The sequence below is a fragment of the Melanerpes formicivorus genome, unplaced genomic scaffold, assembly GCF_026170545.1.
Source record: "Melanerpes formicivorus ecotype bairdi unplaced genomic scaffold, bMelFor1.0.p_v2 SCAF_69, whole genome shotgun sequence".
NCBI classification, from domain to species: Eukaryota; Metazoa; Chordata; class Aves; order Piciformes; family Picidae; genus Melanerpes; species Melanerpes formicivorus.
Genome location: NW_027142421.1, coordinates 3149375 through 3167594, shown reverse-complemented (window position 1 = coordinate 3167594; position 18220 = coordinate 3149375). Strand labels below are relative to the sequence as shown.

General features: G+C 45.2%; 1 long non-coding RNA gene across 2 annotated transcripts; it reads left to right on the top strand.

The window, feature by feature from the left end:
• The first annotated feature begins 1770 nt into the window (after positions 1-1770).
• Positions 1771-15959, top strand: LOC137453596 (uncharacterized). Of its 2 annotated transcripts, XR_010990418.1 has the most exons (5): positions 1771-5016; positions 5105-5178; positions 5287-6342; positions 8109-8158; positions 15638-15959. It is a non-coding gene; the product is annotated as an uncharacterized lncRNA (long non-coding RNA). The 2 variants fall into 2 exon arrangements; XR_010990417.1 differs by having other exon boundaries at positions 1771-5178.
• Positions 15960-18220: the final 2261 nt, after the last annotated feature.

The window sequence follows — 18220 nt, the reverse complement described above, 5'->3', positions numbered from 1 at the left end:
GTACAAGCTCAGGGATGCTGTGACAGCAAGGTGAAGATCTTCCATTCCTTAACTGAAAAGCAATGCAATGCAGCACTGAGCTAAGCATACTCTGTGCCTATATGTGCAATGTGAAGTAATTTACACTAAGTTGCATCTTTTTCCTTAGTTTACAGGTGGAGAAAGCAAGATATGAGGGAATATAGCAGATACTCTGCAACAAACCGCAACATCCGCTTTGGAAATTCGTGTAGATCCAGTTTTCCAGAGAAACTGAGAGGTTCAGTGAAGCTGCTAAGGGTTTAGAGTGCACATGGATCCAGCACAGCAGGGTTCTGGTCTGTGGGATCCTGGTCCAGAGCAGATAAATAACCATAACATAATACCAGAGGAACCTTAGACCCCCTGAAAAACAGACTCTCGAGCCAAACTCTCTGAGAGCTGACACCTTTGAGATCAGCAGATACTTCTGAATGAGTCAGTGGGGCCAAGCTGAGAGTAACTCAGTGGCTTAAATCACGTTTAGGTGCCTGTTGGCAGCAACAGTCCCATAAACCTCTAAGGGGAAGGTCCAAGTTTGCTGTCTCCTCCTGCCACTGCCAACCTGTGCTGCTGCTTTTCAGCAGCTACCTGTTGTGAAAGAGGAACTTGCTGCTCTATAGGGGCTGTTTCCCAACAGGGAGGCTCAAAGGGTGGAATCGTTATTGTGGAGACTGGGGAATTAAAGACATACATGTCCCCACATTGCCCGCCCCCCCCCCCCCGATTCCTGTGAAGGAAAGTTGTAAGTTCAAAAGTGAGGATCGGAGCAGCTGAGGTGATTCTGCTGTGAACAGAGGTGCGTGATTGACATCTAGAGGCTGATTCAACACCCAGGCATGACATGAGGTGTGTTTAAGTTATTTTAAGATGCTGTGGCCTGCCTTAGGGTAGCCCTGAAATTCTGACACCCTGCCAAGGAGACCTGACTCTCTAAGGGAAGGGGTGATCTTCTGATAGCCACACCTTCCTGATTGGATGGCTAAACCCAATTATGTTAAAAAAGGAAAGGAAAGGGAAAGGAAAGGGAAAGGGAAGGGAAAGGGAAAGGGAAGGGAAAGGGAAGGGAAGGGAAGGGAAGGGAAGGGAAGGGAAGGCAAGGCAAGGCAAGGCAAGGCAAGGCAAGGCAAGGCAAGGCAAGGCAAGGCAAGGCAAGGCAAGGCAAGGCAAGGCAAGGCAAGGCAAGGAAAGGAAAGGAAAGGAAAGGAAAGGAAAGGAAAGGAAAGGAAAGGAAAGGAAAGGAAAGGAAAGGAAAGGAAAGGAAAGGAAAGGAAAGGAAAGGAAAGGAAAGGAAAGGAAAGGAAAGGAAAGGAAAGGAAAGGAAAGGAAAGGAAAGGAAAGGAAAGGAAAGGAAAGGAAAGGAAGGAAAGGAAAGGAAAGGAAAGGAAAAAAAGATGAGAAAAGAAAAAAGAAAAGAAAAGAAAAGAAAAGAAAAGAAAAGAAAAGAAAAGAAAAGAAAAGAAAAGAAAAGAAAAGAAAAGAAAAGAAAAGAAAAGAAAAGAAAAGAAAAGAAAAGAAGAAAAGAAAAGAAAAGAAAAGAAAAGAAAAGAGAAGAGAAGAGAAGAGAAAAGAAAAGAGAAAAGAAAAGAAAAAAAGAAAAGAAAAGAAAAGAAAAAAGAAAAGAAAAAAGAAAAGAAAAGAAAAGAAAAGAAAAGAAAAGAAAAGAAAAGAAAAGAAAAGAAAAGAAAAGAAAAGAAAAGAAAAGAAAAGAAAAGAAAAGAAAAGAAAAGAAAAGAAAAGAAAAGAAAAGAAAAAGAAAAGAAAAGAAAAGAAAAGAAAAGAAAAGAAAAGAAAAGAAAAGAAAAGAAAAGAAAAGAAAAAGGAAAAGAAGAGAGAAGGTTGAGAAAGTCTTTATTGACAGAGAAAAGCAGATAATTTGTGCTGGAGGAACACACAGGTCATTGTTCTCCTGCAGTGTGACTCATCTGGATCAAGCTGTCTGTTTAGGGTATCTACTAACGTAGCAGCCTGGAAAAGTGAACCTATAAGTGTTCCTTTTGTTTCCTAAAAACCAATCACTGGGTGCCTGTTCCTTCCCCCCCCCCCCCCCCTTTTTTTTTTTTTTTTTTTAATCTTACCCTGTTTGGAAGGAGAAGAGCAGAGGCACTTTTTTGGCAAGCCTTCCCTAACCTTTTCTGTTCCACTCTTAAACAGTATCTTCTTTTACTGGGTTTGCAGCAGAAGCGCTTCACACCTCTGGGGAGAGGAAACCCTCACACACGCTTGCGAGGTGAGTGAGTCTGAAGGCCAACCTAATGTATCTTATTGCTGCAACAAGGCCAAAATACTTTCCTGAGGTCCAGGCTCTGAATGGGACCTCCCTTGCCTTGCTCCATCAGCACTCAGTAACCATCTCCCTGTGACAGGAGCAAGACATGAGCCGTCATTCCAAGAACCCCTTTTCCTCCCAGAAACCCACAACCTTTGCAGCCCTGTGCGCCACTGATGTGGCTGCAGTGATGAAGGGGGAGCCTTACAGATGCAGATCCACCCTTTTCTGCCCACCTGTGTGTTTGCACAAGCCAGCAACACTCAGCAGGGAGTTTGTAATTTCAATATTTATTAAAATACCAAGTTGCCTCCCCCAGCCTTGGGCAGCCGCCTTGGCACATCAGATTGCCCCATGTGTGATGCAGCTGGAGGGGGATCTGCCACAGTGGAACCATGACATGCATCCTGGAATGCAGGCATGTTTCTGAGGGATTATCCATTGAGACTTGCTTTCATTTATTTTTGTCTAAGGTGACCAACTTCTCTTGGATGAGGAATTAATCAGAACTAGGGTAATGCACAAACACATCGCCCCCAATGAGGACAAAAAAAAAGGACTTGGAGACCACACTTATCTCAACACTGCTTGGGCAGTTGAAGCAGCTGCAAGAAAGCTAATAGCAGGGTTGAAACCAGACTTGCCAGCAATTTCATTCTTGGCCAGACAGTCCATTTTTTCATGCTTTTGTCTGGCTGTCTCTCTGTAGGGCTGCAAAAGGAGAGCAGCTTTACTTTTTGGTTATTATAGGTATATTTTTTTCTGCTGAATTAATCTCTGACTGACACAATAACTCAGTGGCACTCTGTTTCCAAAGAAGCTTGAGTGACTGAATAATGAAGATGAATCGGGATTCCAGAGGGGAGGAAAAAGAAAAAGGGAATAATTATTGTTTTCCATGTAGCCCAAACACAATCACATGCTTCTGCCAACCTGTCCCTGGGGAATAAAACCAGAGGCATTCATTTGGGTTGCCTCTGCAAAGGGTGAAAGGACTTTTTGTTGTGAACAGTCCCCTTCATGTAGTCTCCAAACACCCTGTGCTCACTTCCAGGTAGTAACCAGAAGAGTGGTTGGTTTTAATAGGAACTCTTTTAATGTACCTATGTGTAACAGAATTCACACTCCCTGGATTTTTCTTCATCCAAGATTCTCCTCTGGACACAGGTGATGTGTCTTAGAGCATCCTTGTCTTAGTAGGGACGTTCATTAACATGCCACAAGCTCAGAGAATGCTGGTTATGAGGACTGGTGTGGTGTTTGCAGTGAAAATTAAGTGGCTTAGAGAACTTCTTCACCCTGGCACACTCTGGGGAGTGTGTTATGTGTGTCTGGTGAAGCCTGCTTGGCACACAGTATGTGTTTATACATGGCTCATGGAATCTTGGGAATCACTTAGCTCCTTGCTCACACACAGCACAGGTTTCTGTGTCCCAAGGAGAATTCTTTTGTGTCCAGCCAGCACCTGGCTCAGGCTTTAGGCATAGGAGGGGTCAGAGTTTCAGCTGCTGTAAATCAGTGGGGTCCCAGGGTAGCTGGTGGGGCTCGGCTAAACAATTTGCCCTCTCCCTTCCCTAATAGCTTGCCCTGAATATGTGGGCAGCACGAGCAGGAGGCAGTGCCTGTGTGATGACAGCCTGTGGGGCTGAGGCATAATGCCCACAGTGAGCCATGGAGCTAATGCAATATGGTTTCATCAGCCATGCAGGCAATGTGAGGACACCCAAATTGCGAGACAATTTCAGGCTGTTGCCACAAGCTGTTTTGCATCTCTCAGAGGGTTGAGCTGTTGCAGGAGCAGGCCTCTTCTCAGCCTGCTTTGCTGATCATGTCAAAAATACATTCTTTTTCTCTCACCTCTCTGCATTTCACAAGATGGGGAAAGTTTCCTCTATTTTTAAATGATTTTAAAAGAAGTCCTTTCTTCTCCTCTGTGCTTCATTTGAGCTTCAGTTACACTCAGGAACTTCATGATCCTGGCAGGAGGTCCCAAACAATTGATGAGAGGCTTGACCAAGAGATGCCTCAGAAGGTGGAAGTTGATGGCTTTGAAGGATCCAAGGCATTTTTCATCATCTGACCCTCCAGTCTTTTCCATTTTAGTGATCCCATGGGACCTGTTTTCATGGCTGAACCTCTTTTGCTTTTGCTCTGTCTCTTGTCATGACTGTTCAAAGCATACATCAAATTTGAGGTGAAAAATAACACAAGTTAAATAAAAGGAGGAAATTGTTTTCAACTTTGTTCCTTAAAACCAATGGCATAAGATTTGTATAACTTTGTAGCCATCTATATGTCATTTTCCAATTGGGTCAAGTCTAGAGATCATCTACCTAGTTAAAAGTTAATGGAGCCATGCTCTCTTGTACCTTCTGACCAAGTGGCTTCCCACCTTTCTTTTCCTCCTGTTTTCTACCCATAAGACCCTAAGTACATGGGATCTGACAACCTGAAAGAGCACACTTGACTTGTCGAGACAGTTTTGTTGCTGATCATGCTCAGTGTATGAGGTTACAGCACTGTGGTTTCCACCAGGAAAAGGAGGCCAAGGAAGGCTGGAGACCAGAGACCAATGCCAATGGTTTCAGAAGATCCAGTTTTACCAGAGAGCTGTGACTTCAGTTTAGATGAGGTGTTCATCTGTACTTCAGTGACTGATAGTATCTATCTCTCGAGACGGGTTTGAGGACAAATATCCAGTCACATCTGTGAGCTGCTCAGAAGTCCAGGTGACTACTCTGTGGCTACAAAATCTTGTCTGCTTTGGGTTGTGTGTTAAGGATCTGTGTGACTTTTTCTTCCCTTAAATGTCTGTAGGCCAGGACACAGGTATGCGAGTCTGAGAAGTCAGACCTGTACCTCTCTGCTCTCAAAGCCAAAGAAAGTTCCAGGTAAGGCTGTGGGTACTTGAGCACTCTGAAAATCCCATTCTGTGCCCAAGTCAATCACACAGCATTCAGTCCGTGGTGAGGCACCTACTCACTCATCCTTTTTGCCAGCAGGCAAACACAGACATTTCAGTCTGGGCTGCGACTTCCCTGATGTCATGTTGGTCTGAGATGCAGATGAATAGGACACTGTTTCAGACACCAAGTTACCTTCCAGCACCTGAAGATGTACATCCATCTTCAGGAGTGGAGCTGCTCAGGGGTTAGGAGTAATGTGGGGTGTCCCCTTATGCATTTTTGCTGGCTATACTGGCAATAGTGGAGGATAAAGGTAAGCAACTAGAGTCCTGCCACCACAGTGACTGCTTTCCTGAGTTTGTAAGCCAGGTAAGTGATAGAGTTATCCTGCACTGTAACTGATGTGATAGTGGTGAATGGCAGATAGCTCCTGTGCTATCTTGTCATATATCACAGCCACCTTTGTTTAGTCTTCCCTCCTTTGGCACATGACAATAAACCCAGATTGCAGTAAACTGTAATTATGTACACAATAAAGCAGCACAGAGCATTGCAGATGATTTGTGGTCATTAAGCAGCTGAACTTAGGTCTTCTCATAAGGCTAAAGAAAGAAACTGCACTTGCAATAATGGTTTCAGACTCTCTGTCATCTATTCATCTACAGATACTTTCCCCCTGCTGCGATATTCACAACTCCATCAACTCCTATAACATTTAAAATACTGCCTAAAGAATGAGCCATGCAAGATACTGTCCTTCTAGAGTGAAGTGTCTTCCAAGGTAGCATTAGGTTATCCATTCATGATAAGAAATCAGTCTGCTTGCTGACATAGTGCAATTATGAATTTGCATCCTTTGGATAATGGCTGCCTAATTCTCAAATCCCTTCAAACTGATTTTCATTTTCCCCACAAACCTCTTGTTTTCCATGTTCTCCCCCAGTCTTGGTGTCAACTGTTGAGATAATGAATGTTTTTTTCAACTTCTGCTTCCAGATAATTGCTGAAAATGTTAAACAAACCAGAGATCTGGCAGGCCCCTTCCAGACACTTCATCCAAACACATCATCTTACAAGTCTGATAAAAGGATCTGTGGGATTTTCTTTTGAATGAGATAGTGCTTTGGGCTCATTGCAACAAATGTTAATGTGAGTAGAAAGTTCTGAGATCTAAACTGGGTGGATAAATTATTACCATGAGGCTATTTTCAGGAAAGAGCAGTGTGACAAATGGAGAGCCATGGACAACTTGTCTTGAGCGTGGACTTTATTTCATGGTGGGTGGTGCTAGCACAGTGTTTGCAAGCTGTTGAGTAACAGGTGATAGGAACTGCTGGGCTGTGAAGACTCTTGTGTTACCCATTTTATTGGTAAAGGGCTGGAGAGAATTGCTCTGAGATGCTTCTTCCTGGGCTGTCTGGTGCTCACACAACAAGAGGTTCCAAGCCTGAAATTGTTGAAAGCCAGGTTGGATGGGGCCTCCAGCAATCTGGTCTAGCAGGAGGTGTCCCTGTGCATGGTAGGGTGATTGAAATGAGATGATTTTTAAGGCCCCTTCCAACCCAAACCATTCTATGATTAAGAAAAAAAGCAATGAGAAGAGCAATACCCTTTTGCCCTCTCATGACATTTGGATACAGGCTTGGATTTGGGTTTCTTTTTGACTTTCCCAAACATCTTCAGCTCTTCAGTTGGCATGTTTTCTACTGCCATTTAAAAGTACATTAACCAGATACATTTAATGGATTCAAAGAGTGCCCACACACTGTCTGCACCTTGTAGCTCAAAGCTGCTGCCAAGAGCCTCAGCCTTCTGCTGGAGTGGAAGACATGGAGAGCACAGAAATACTTGGCAGGGCATCCACAACACAGGGGCTTGTCCCCTCAAGGACTCCAGGCCTGGCTTCGGATGCTGCCTTCTCCTTGTAGGTCTCCCTGTGTTTTGCCTGCTGGCAGCAAGCTGCTTTTCCTTAGTGCCTCCATTCCCAGGTAATTGTGTCCCTTGCTTTGGGACTGATCCAAGACCAATGGGGAGATTTTTGCTGGCTCCAGCCAACATTTGGAGAGGGTTCTTTGAAGGGGAAGGCTGGTGAAAAGGCAGTGCCGAGAGCTAGTAAGGGCTTAGTACACGCTTGCTTTGAGCTTAATGGTTCTCTGAGCTCTGAAGTGCTCATATATGAGTAGAGGGTGAAAAAGGAAAGAAAAAAAAACGGCAGCAGAAAGTGCTAAGCCAGGAGAAAGAGGGCAGGGAACCTGATCCTGCCTGAGCTGGAGTGCAGCTGCATAGCCTTGAGCGTTACTGTGTGTAGTAGCAGAAGTGAGGCCCAAAAGGGGAATGCTTAACGAAGTTCTGCAGCAGCTCTGTGCCGTGCTTGCACTCCTGTCTCCTCAGACATGCCTGCTGTGAGGCTGGGGAGAGCAGCAAGGGACATGGAGATTTAGTATTTTACCGTGAAAAGGACCCAAACAAGCCTCTAACTTGCACCTGCACCTGAGCCCCTGCTGGGACTGGCATGATGAGATCCTTAGGACGTGTGGTGCTGCATGGCCATGGCTTTTTGTGAACCAATGGATGTTCTCTAGGCCAGGAAAGTCTATTTGCTCTGAGTACTGGGGCGGGGGACAAACAACCTGAGGTGACATCAAATGAAAAGTGCATTCCAAAGGCAAATAAAAACAGCTAACATGCTAGGAAAACACTTCTGTACCATCAGCAGTGATGGACAGAATCAAGAGCTGAATGTGGCTGGACATTAAATATTACGGAGTCAGTATTGGTTAACTGGGACTGTACAGAGCCAAAAGGTTTCAGTAAGGTGACAAGCAGGAATATTTTTTTCCTTAAGCACAGCTGAAGAATGGGAACTCAGGAATCCTCAGGGATGCTGTCTAACATTTTGCTTCTTTTCAAAGCAGGAGCTGCAGTTATGTGCATATACAGAAGGAGAGGTGAAACACATCAGCAGGTAGGATCCCTACAAGTGAATATATCAGACTTACTTCTGGTGTCTTCAGGTGTTCCTGGGCTGAGCATAGGGTACATCTCTATTTATTGTGGCCTTTCAGTAAAGAGCACCTCTCTGCAAATATTAACCAGGGCCTCAGCAATGGACCCAGGACAGAAATTTTTAATACCATGGCATATCTGAGAGATGAAAGAAATTTGCCCATGGGCTGAACCTAAACTGGAGTTTCCTTATTCTGGGTTCTGTCTGGGATGCTTGAAGGCAGCTGTCATGGGTGGCAGCAAGAGTGAACTTCCTTTGCCCAGACCTGAAGATCACATGGTCCTTAGCCCAAGGGTGTAATGAAAGCTGGAGGAACCACACTGACAAATGTGATGTGGAAGGTTTCCCCAAGTAAGAAAGGCCTGACTGCGAGTAAGCTCCGTGGGGAACCCACTCAGAGTCAACTCCACTGAAAAATGAGACTAAAGTCAAGCAAATGGGGAAAGGAGAGGTAAATAGATAGCTAAAGCTAGTATCTAAACAAGGGAGGAAGAAGTACAAGGATAAAGTCAAGGGGAAGGGAAATGAAGGAAGACCTGGAAAGGAAAGAACCCAGAATTAATAGTCACTCTTGGATGCTGTCATTTGATTTAATTCTCATCCATTTTCAGTCAATTTACTGCTGAACTGACTGTCCGGTGAAAATGTACAGCTTTGGGGGATGTTTAATATTAGCCTGTTTGAAACTCAGGTTAAGAGACTGACAAGTCTTGTTGGCTATTATTTGGATGCTCATATTGATGCATTCCTTCAGGCATTGTTTTGTCAGTGGTCATTAGGGTAATGTTTTCATGGTGTGCGTGTGAGGGCCAGGGAGGAGGAAGAGGAGAAAGTGCAGCTTTTCCCAAATGGGGGTCATGACCCACAAGCTCAGTAGGTCAGAGCTGAGGATTTAAAGAAGAAAAAAAAATTAATTTCCTTTCTTCCATGGGATGGGGACTCGAGCACAAGCCCTATGAGGAGAGGCTGAGGAAGCTGGGATTATTTAGCCTGGAGAAGAAGAGGCTCAGGGGAGACCACATTGCTCTCTACAGCTATCTGAAGGGTGGCTGTAGCCATGAGGGGGTTGGTCTCTTCTCCCAGGCAACCAGCACCAGAACAAGAGGACACAGTCTCAAGCTGCACCAGGGGAAGTTTAAGCTCGAGGTGAGGAGAGAGTTCTTCACAGAGAGAGTTGTTACCCATTGGAATGTGCTGCCCGCGGAGATGTTGGAGTGACCATCCCTGGAGGTGTTCAAGAGGGGATTGGATGTGGCACTTGGTGCCATGGTTTAGTCATGAAGTCTGTGGTGATAGGTTGGACTTGATGATCTTTGAGGTCTCTTCCAATCTTGGTGATTCAGTGATTCTGTAAATGCGAGTACAACAGTCTGGCTGCCCTCAAGAGTCCTATCTTCAGGAGTGTTATTTGTCATCTACACTGAAATGCTTGTAGCTCCTAAGAGCTCAAGAAATGAGATGAGGCCATTTTTTTCCCAATGCCAAGAGACTTGTAGGACAAACAGGTTGCTCCTTGATGTGCCCCTAGGCTGCTGTTGCCATCAGTAGCTCAGTGCTGGCAACTTTACCACATCTTTGCTGTGCAGCACTGATGCCTTGGTGATTAACCTCATTGTGCTAAAGTGAGGACACAACTGCCTTGGGCTTCTGCCCAAGGGGGAGGTTAAAAATATTGTTGTTTAGATTGCCTAAATAAGGGTTGTGCTGCTTATTTCTGGCACAATACTGTGCCTGCTGGAGAAAGCCAGCACAATTTCTGAAGCTGGGAGCAGTGATGTGGTGGCTGGTTGGGTGCTCAGAAGTATGTGTGCAGCTTCCAAGAAAGGCATCACAACTGCACATGTGTGTGTGAGGGGAGGAATTCCCATCTCCTGTGTAAGAGAGCCTTGTGATCCCTGTGCTGGAGAGGAAATCCACCCTTTGCTCTCCACCAAAATATTTTGTGCTGAGCAGTGTGGGGACAGTCTGATGGATGACAGGTGATGTGAAACTTCTTCGGTGTCAGCTGAAAACTGGGGACTGTTCCAACCAAGTCTGCATCAGACACTGATGCAAGAAATGAATATCTGATCCCTCCAACAAACACAAAGACAGTATGAGGGATGTGGTGCCTGCGGTGCCTGCAGCTTGTGGGTCACACTTCCCACCAGCCAGGCACTGAGTCCCACCATAAAGCAAGGTGTGCAGCCCTTTTCTGGACTAACCATTGGACAATGAGGAAAAATGGTGCAGTGGGACCAGTTTAGTGCTTCTTTCTGTGGAGGAAATTCACTTTGTGCAGATAGATACCTACCCTAGACATACTTGATAGTGTTTAGGAGGGAGGGAGGAGGGAACTGCCTCAACCTTTTTTTTTCCTCTCACTTTTGATTTAAGCGAACAAAACCTCAGTGACGCCTTGAGTGAGGTGTGGAATGTTTTTTCATCTGCTCTTCAGTTCTTTTACAGTGGGTAGAATGTCCTTCTTTCCATCCAAGCAGATGATTTAAAATGATCTGCTCATTTAAACTCATTTGCGGTAGCCCTATTTCTACCCCAAGTAACACGTAACAACTTCGTCAGGGATTTAATGGAAACTCTTCCCCAAATCAGTCTGTTAGTTAAATTAAAAGCCCTGTCAGCGAGTATGTACCAGCCTATCAATACACACTGTGCAAACAGCACTTTGTTGCCTTTCGTAATGCAATAAAAACAGAGTGGTGTTTAAACAACGAAATTGAAGGCTCCGGGATACGGTGGGTTGGAAAACAACACATGATGCCTCTGAGAGGAAATACTTTTATTTCTTTTGCATGAAAAGCAGGATGAAAAATGCCACAGAGCCTTGAAATTCTGAATGGAAATTGCAGAAAATGGTGGTGTGAATGCATGTGTTTGGTGTTGAGTCAGAGAGGGCTTTTGGCTCACTGGTGGCTCACAGCTGGAAAATGTTTTGAGATAGGAAACCTTGTTAGCCTGTTATTAGTTTCTCCTATCATGTCTCATGGGGAAGGTTGAAAATACAATAAGGCTTTGTTCACTTTATTCCCCTGTACTAAGGGAGGTTTAGGTTGGATATCAGAAGAAACTTCTTCACTGGAGGGGTTCTCAAGTGCTGGAACAGGCTCCCCTGGGAGGTGGTTGAATTCCCATCCCTAGAGGTGTTTAAAAGATGTAGAGACATGGTGCAGAAGGACATGGTCTAGCACCAGCCTTGGCAGAGTTAGATAATGCTTGGACTCAATGATCTTGCAGGTCTTTTCTAACTGAAGCAATTCTATGATTCTCCTTTGTCACTCCATTAGAGTTTCATTTTAAACTTCCATCCCACCACAAGCTTTAAAACAGAGCCTTGATTTGCATATTTTCCTGTTTCACAGCAAAAGCTGTAAGAAACATCACAGAAACAGAAACAGGGCCTTGAGTTATGACCCTTTTCAGATGATTCGATTAGCTGCTAATAGGAATTCGCAATGGTATGCTGTAATGGGAAGTCAGGTTGTAGTTAATGGTTACCAGAAGGTAGAAGGGTGTTAAAACCAGGCGTCCTGTTTGCTTTAGCCACACAATTGGAGCTCTGTCTTCAGAAACTAGCATGGCACACTGAGTGGGCAGGGAGCTGGCCTTCTGCTGGGGATTTTATGGCTTTCCCTCTAGTGCTTAGTCAATATGAGCAGGAATGGCTTGGTGGAACTGCAGTGAAGAGCCCTATTAACCCCTGACCATCCCGTGGAGGAATTTTTGCATCCCTGTAGGGTGCTTGTTACTGCAATTAAGTTTTCCATTATGGATTTTCTCTGGAATGTGCAACTCCACGTACAAAAATCAGATAGCTGAGAGTGTGACCTTGTTCATCATGGGCATGAAGAATGATCCTGTTGATGGTTTAGAGCGGTAAACCACAGGCAGCCACAGCAGAAGGTTGGAGGAATGGAAAAGAGGCTCATCATTGCATCTTTCCAGCTGGGTTATACTGCAAAGATAATTTCATTATTCTGTCCAAACACGTGCTCCCATGTTACAGAATGTTCTGTCTTAGGATATGAAGTGACATCTGATTATGAAAGGAAAGGATGTTACATGGCACACATACAACGTGTAGGCAAGCCAAACACACCTTGGTGTTAACCATCGTGGGCACATTCACATGTCAGCATCTGCAAATACAGCGGGGGAGTGTCTGCAACCTGTCTGGTATGTGGATCTGCTGAGCCTACCAATTAATGTTTATTTTCTACATTACAACAGCATCTAGAGAGCTTAATTAAGGCCCCACTGAGCTTATTGCTCTACATGTCTAACAGAAGGCAGGCATTGCCTCAAAGAGCTTCCAGTCTAGCCAGGTGGCATTGATGAAGAGGGATGAAGAGAGGAGCAAAAGTTAAGCCTTAGCTAAGGGTTTGCTGAGCTGAATGCGTGTTCCTTGGCTCTGAGTTGGATACCTTAGCTCCCCAAGTGATGCTTGGGAAGAACAAAACCTTACAGACAAGGAATGGCAGCAGCTAACATATCAAACACCATGCCAGCTAGAATGTGGGGAAGGTTTATTCCTCACTGTTCTCTTACCCTAGGCAGGATTCAGAGTCCAGAGGCAGTTTCTGGAGCCAAATATGGAACCATGTCCCCAGATGCCAGCCCAGTCTGAGGGACAGCTGGGTGCAGGACCTGCTGCCTGAGGATCTCTGAACTTGCATCACTCAAATCAGCAACCAGCACTGAGAGGGCATCTTTAGGAGATGAGAAGTGGTGATGCTCCTCAGCACTCAGCCCAGCTAGTGCACTTCACTCAGGATAGCATCATAGGTGAAGGTTTGGAGAGCAAACAAGAAGGAGGCTTCAACTTGGTATCCCAACCATGCACACCCTCCGTCACTCCAGGCATCCTTCCTCCCCCAAGTCTTGCTACAGGAGCAGAGCCTGTGGGGCAGCCCAGTGAAAATGGGTGGAGGGGATGGCCTTGCAAACTGGAAAATGTGAATATTGAAATAAAAAGGTAGTGAGTGAATCTGCCAGAGGCAGGACAAGGAAGGCTGAGCAATGTGCCTGAGAGGCAATTTATCGGGGAGGGGCTAGGCCTAATTAATCTCTAGGATGAGGAGGTGGGTCAAGGGACAAGGGTACTTTTCAGCATGCCTCAGGCTGAGCTGCTCTTTCAACACTTGTCTGATTAACACTCTGAGAGCAGTGGCACTGTGTATGGGGAAAGAGTGGGTTTGGGGTGTGGTGGGGCTGCTCTCCTCTTCCTTCCTTCAGCAAAGATGTTCCATGAGGCAGTCTACAGTAGCTCTTATGCAACCATGTCAGGGGTTTTGATTGCACCGTTGTGGGCTGTGAAGCTGCTTGTGGAGATTGGCTGAGTTAGGTGAGAGCGCTGCTGTAACACAGAAGGATTTAATCTGGGGGCAGGTGTGGGGAAATAGAAAAGCTCTTCAGCTCTGGACCACAATCATGACACTGAAAGCAGAAGGAAAGGTTACATTGCTGGATTTTAGTCAATGAGGCTTTGCCACAAAATAAGCTGTGACAGGATTGTCTGCTTCCACTGTTTGAGATGCATGCTGCCACAAAGGTGCTGGCCTATCTCTCATGTGCCTTTACAGAGCTGTTAGAGCTGCAAATACAGCTGCTACTTCTGCTGACTGCCTGGCTGGGCCAGGGTTTGGGCATGAAGCAGCTATGGGTACCCAGACTTGCTTGATTTTTTTGGTTAAAAAGGAAAGCTGGTATAGAACATGCATTTCCTCAGGGTCCTCAAGTGGCAGATAGAAAGAAATGGGGTGAAAGCCTGGAAAAGAGAAAAGCCACAGCGAGCTGGAAGCCAGCTTGGATGAGCAGTTAGTCATTGTGAGGGCTCTTGCCCCCCATGAAAAAATGGAAGTAGCTGATAGATTGTTCTACTCACTTGCTGATCCCGCTTTCTTCAAGGGCTTGTTGCCTCATCTCAATGTCACTTAATGTGACTTTGGGCTTAAAGATTTAGAAATGCTGTTGTAACTTGTAGGGCTGGTCAAAACACAAGGTGGCCTGGAAGAACCTCATGAACGCATGTAGAAATTTCTAGAGCAAAGTCTAAGGAGGTAGTTTAGCTCCATGGTTGTTGAGAGCACAGCTTATGGTTCAGTAAGCTTGACAGCTGGTTTGTTGGAGAGTGGTAACACATTTGAGAAGGTTTGGAGGGAAGTTACAAAGGCAACCAAAAAGTGAGAAGAAAGGAGAGAAAGTGAAACTTCAGGACAGCAAAAGATGTGAAAGGGACTTCTGCTTGTTTAGCTTGCAAACAGGTCGCATATTGCAGGATGAAGATCTCAGTCACATCAGTGATGCAATAGGAAGGGCTCAGCAGTGTGGGAGACATAGGTGTGACAAGAAGATGGTGTTGGCGGGGAGCTGAAGCTAAGCACCTCCAGACTCAAAGCCAGGTGCACATTTTTAATAGGGAGGGTAATTAACCATTGGAACAACTTGCTAAGTGGTGTGGTAGATTTTCCATGATTGCAAGTTTATTGTGGTGGTTGTTCAACCACAGCTATTGAACTTCAGGCATGAATTGCTCAGCATAATCTTATAGTCCACGTTGTTATAGATGTCAGGCAAAATGACCTCGGCAAGTCACTCCGGCTTGAACATCTAAGCATTTGTGTTGGACAAGGAAGTTTATTTCTGCATCCTAGCACAACAGCCACAGGTGCTGAGGTGGATGCTGATGGTATTATGAAGAAGGAAGGCTGGTATGAGTGTGAGTCTGCAGGTACACCAGCTCAAATCTGAATAGGCTCACTGGGTCTGAGAGGGGACCAAACTCAGTGTGAGTTTGAAATATAGGCAGGCTGCATTTAATTAGCTTATTCCTGGGTGGGTGTGTTACCTGCAAACTGGAGCTGGATAACCAGAGCTGAGAAGAGATGCTTTGGTCCTTGGAGAATGGGTTTAGTCTGGAAAATAGTGTAAAGAAGGGAGGGAAGTCCTCAGAAGTGAAGCTGGCTTCACACTGTCTATGCTGTTTTACGCAGCCAGTACTGAAATGAAGCCATGAAGCTGCTGACAGACAGAATGTGATACTGAAGACTTTGACCAAAACACAGTTCTACATTTGTGTTCCATCCCTTTGGACTTGGTCAGAAATACTCCTGAAGAGACCTAGGCACCAAATTTCTTCACAGCTTGTCTTTCTGAGCCAGAATCTCACTTACTATTTTCTAAGGAGAACATTTTTGAGCTTCTGACAACCTTTGAGAGCACTGAAGGGTGACTTGGGACAGTGGCCCTCATGTTACCATCTCATTTTACATATACACACATCCTCAGAAGGGTATTATTTGAAAGGAAAAATGGTGTGAAGTCTTTGAAAGCAAAGGTGTAGAAAAAAATACTGTATCTTACAGCTCAAATCTGCCCTTGAAGCCACAAACTCCAGCTTGCTATTTCATCGTGCAAATATCATCTGCTGTTTTCCTTCAGCTGACCACAGTGTGAAGAGGGAGAGATGGTGCACAAATGGGCATCACATGGAAAATGGCACCCCTGCCAGCCTGCCTGAAGCTGTGACAGTGAATGGAGGTTCCTATGGAAGCATTTAACTGTCCAGCTCCCCTTAAAAATGCTTTTTTAGAGACTATGTGTGTTGTGGAGGAGCGTAGGGAAGTGATCTAAAGCCAAGAAGACCCCACACATCCATGTTCAGCCAATTTCCTGCCAGGACTTGAGGTGGAGATCAGCTGACAGTCAATCTATTGATGGTTTCTTCCTTTATTCCACTGTTACATGGAACCAAGATCCTAGTGATGAGAGGGTAAGCAGCTTGTCTCCTCACTGCAGGTGAATTCTGAAGGATTTTGTATCCTGGGATTTCTACCAGGACAGCTGGAAAAGGAATTTGAGCAAAAATATTCTAATCAAAATAGCTGTGTTCCTGAGGATGTGAAATCTCATAATCATTTCTGAAATCAAAGACTGATTTCCTCTCTCAGTGGAAAGTCGCTTCCAGCAGTTGGGGGTGGGAAACAGGGGACCAAACCTGATTAAAAAAAGATCACCACTAAATGTTGTTCTCCAGTAGAGAGACCTGCTGAAACGAGAGAGATTTATGTGTGAGATTTAAAGCATCCATGGTGTGGGAAGACTGCACCAGAAGAAGAGTGTGTTTGACAATTACACTGGGAATACGGGAAGGAAAGTCTCATTCCTGTGCTGTAAGGGAGGCATGGGCTGACAAGGAGAGGTACTGAATCCATGTACCATTATTTATTAAGGAGTCCCTTCTAGGTGTGCATGGCTCTGCACAGCTCAAGGCAGCAGAAACGTGGGGATGTGGAGCAGAAATTCCTCATGCCTGCAGGGAGGTAGAGAGGAAAGACTGATCATGTGCAATTAGACACCAAGCTCTGGCTCTCAGGAAACAGGGGGGTCAGTTGCTGCCTTGGCTGCAGACTTCCTAGGGCTACATATTTAATATATTTGGGCCTGGTTTCCCACATATAAAATGTGAATAATGTTTCTTTTTGGCCCTATTTTTAGGTTGTAAGATCGAGAAGACAAGTCTCTCTTCCACTGCACATGCAGTACCCAGCATGATGGGGACGCAGCTCTCCTTCCATCTCCTAGATGCTGTGTTGATACCAGAGTGAAAAGAAAGGAGAGACACCATGAAGAAAGCTGAACTATTAGGAGAGACATTGCCACCAGCAAGGCAGAGAGCTGTATTCTTGACAATAAGTATGGAAGAGGATGAAAGTTGAAGAGAGAATCATAGAATCAATTGGGTAGGAAGGGAGCTTTGGAAGGTCATCTTGTCCAACACCACCCCCATCCCCTCCCTCCCCCCCCAGTCATCAGGGACATCAACTAGATCAGATTGCTCAGGGGCCCATCAAGTTTGACCTTGAATGTCAAACTTGAAGATAAAAGGTTGGGATGAGGAAGTGGCTGAAATTGAAAGCTGGATCTTCCAAGCTTACGGAGCATCTGTTGGTAGGGTCACAATGAGAATCTGAAGCCAGCACTTTCAGAGGAACCTTGGTACTAGCTGTGCTGGCACAATTGTCATGTAGCCCCTGCCACTTAACATTAGCAGTAACAAGGATGGGATCACACACTGTGGGAAGCAAGGAGAGTGCAGGCAGTGCTCTCGATTAGTAAGAGTCTTGAGACTAGCTTCAACTTGGGTGTCCTTCCATGACTCTTCCCCTGCCGTGAACTTTATTGTCACGGCAGTAGTGCTTCATGTACCAGGGCAGTGAAGCACAGAATGAGAGGCTTTTCCCATTCACAGATAGACCAGAGAGGACTTGTCCTCGTCAGGCACATTATACTGTTTCCAGATGAGGCTTGATCTATGTTGTTGTGGAGTTGGCAGCTTTGAAAGGAGTTACGTGATACTCTGGTGTGGAAAGATTGGTGAGGGAGGGATGGAAAGGAAGACAGTTAACAATAAAGCTTTTCCTGGCATGTCTGGACCATGGTTCTCAAGAGCGTGGGCTACTTGTGGATGGACAGGGATATCTGAGGGTCTCCAAAGTACTCTCCAAAGTGAGCAACCTGCTTCAAACTATGCTTCAAACTGAAATCCTGCAAATGGCCTGCCTGGCAGGGCTCTGGCAATGCCCATGGGCTTATCTGACCCCAGGTTCAAACCCCTTTCTCTCAAGGGAATGCTGGTGGTTGTTGTTTCTCATTTGTCTAAAAATATTTGTATTGACAGCTCATCCAGATCTCGGTGCAGAAATGAAATGCACCTTTCACTTGGAGAGTGGAAAAAAAACTTAAATAGAGAGAAAAAAAAAAAAAAAGAGAGCAAGGGAAAAAAAAATGATTGCTTGGACATTCCAGGAGCTGCTGTTTAACCTTCTTTTTTTCCCCTCTCTCCCTCTCGCTCTCTGACAGACCTGCCTAGTTATGAGTTTGAGAGTCGCAGGGCTTGTCTACACAGGGAAATTTATCGGCCTAATTATGCCAGTATAATTAGGCTGATAAATTTGCCTGTGTACACAGGCCTTAATTGTCAAAGCTCCATTGTCTCCAAGCACAAGCCCAGTGAGAGGTTGT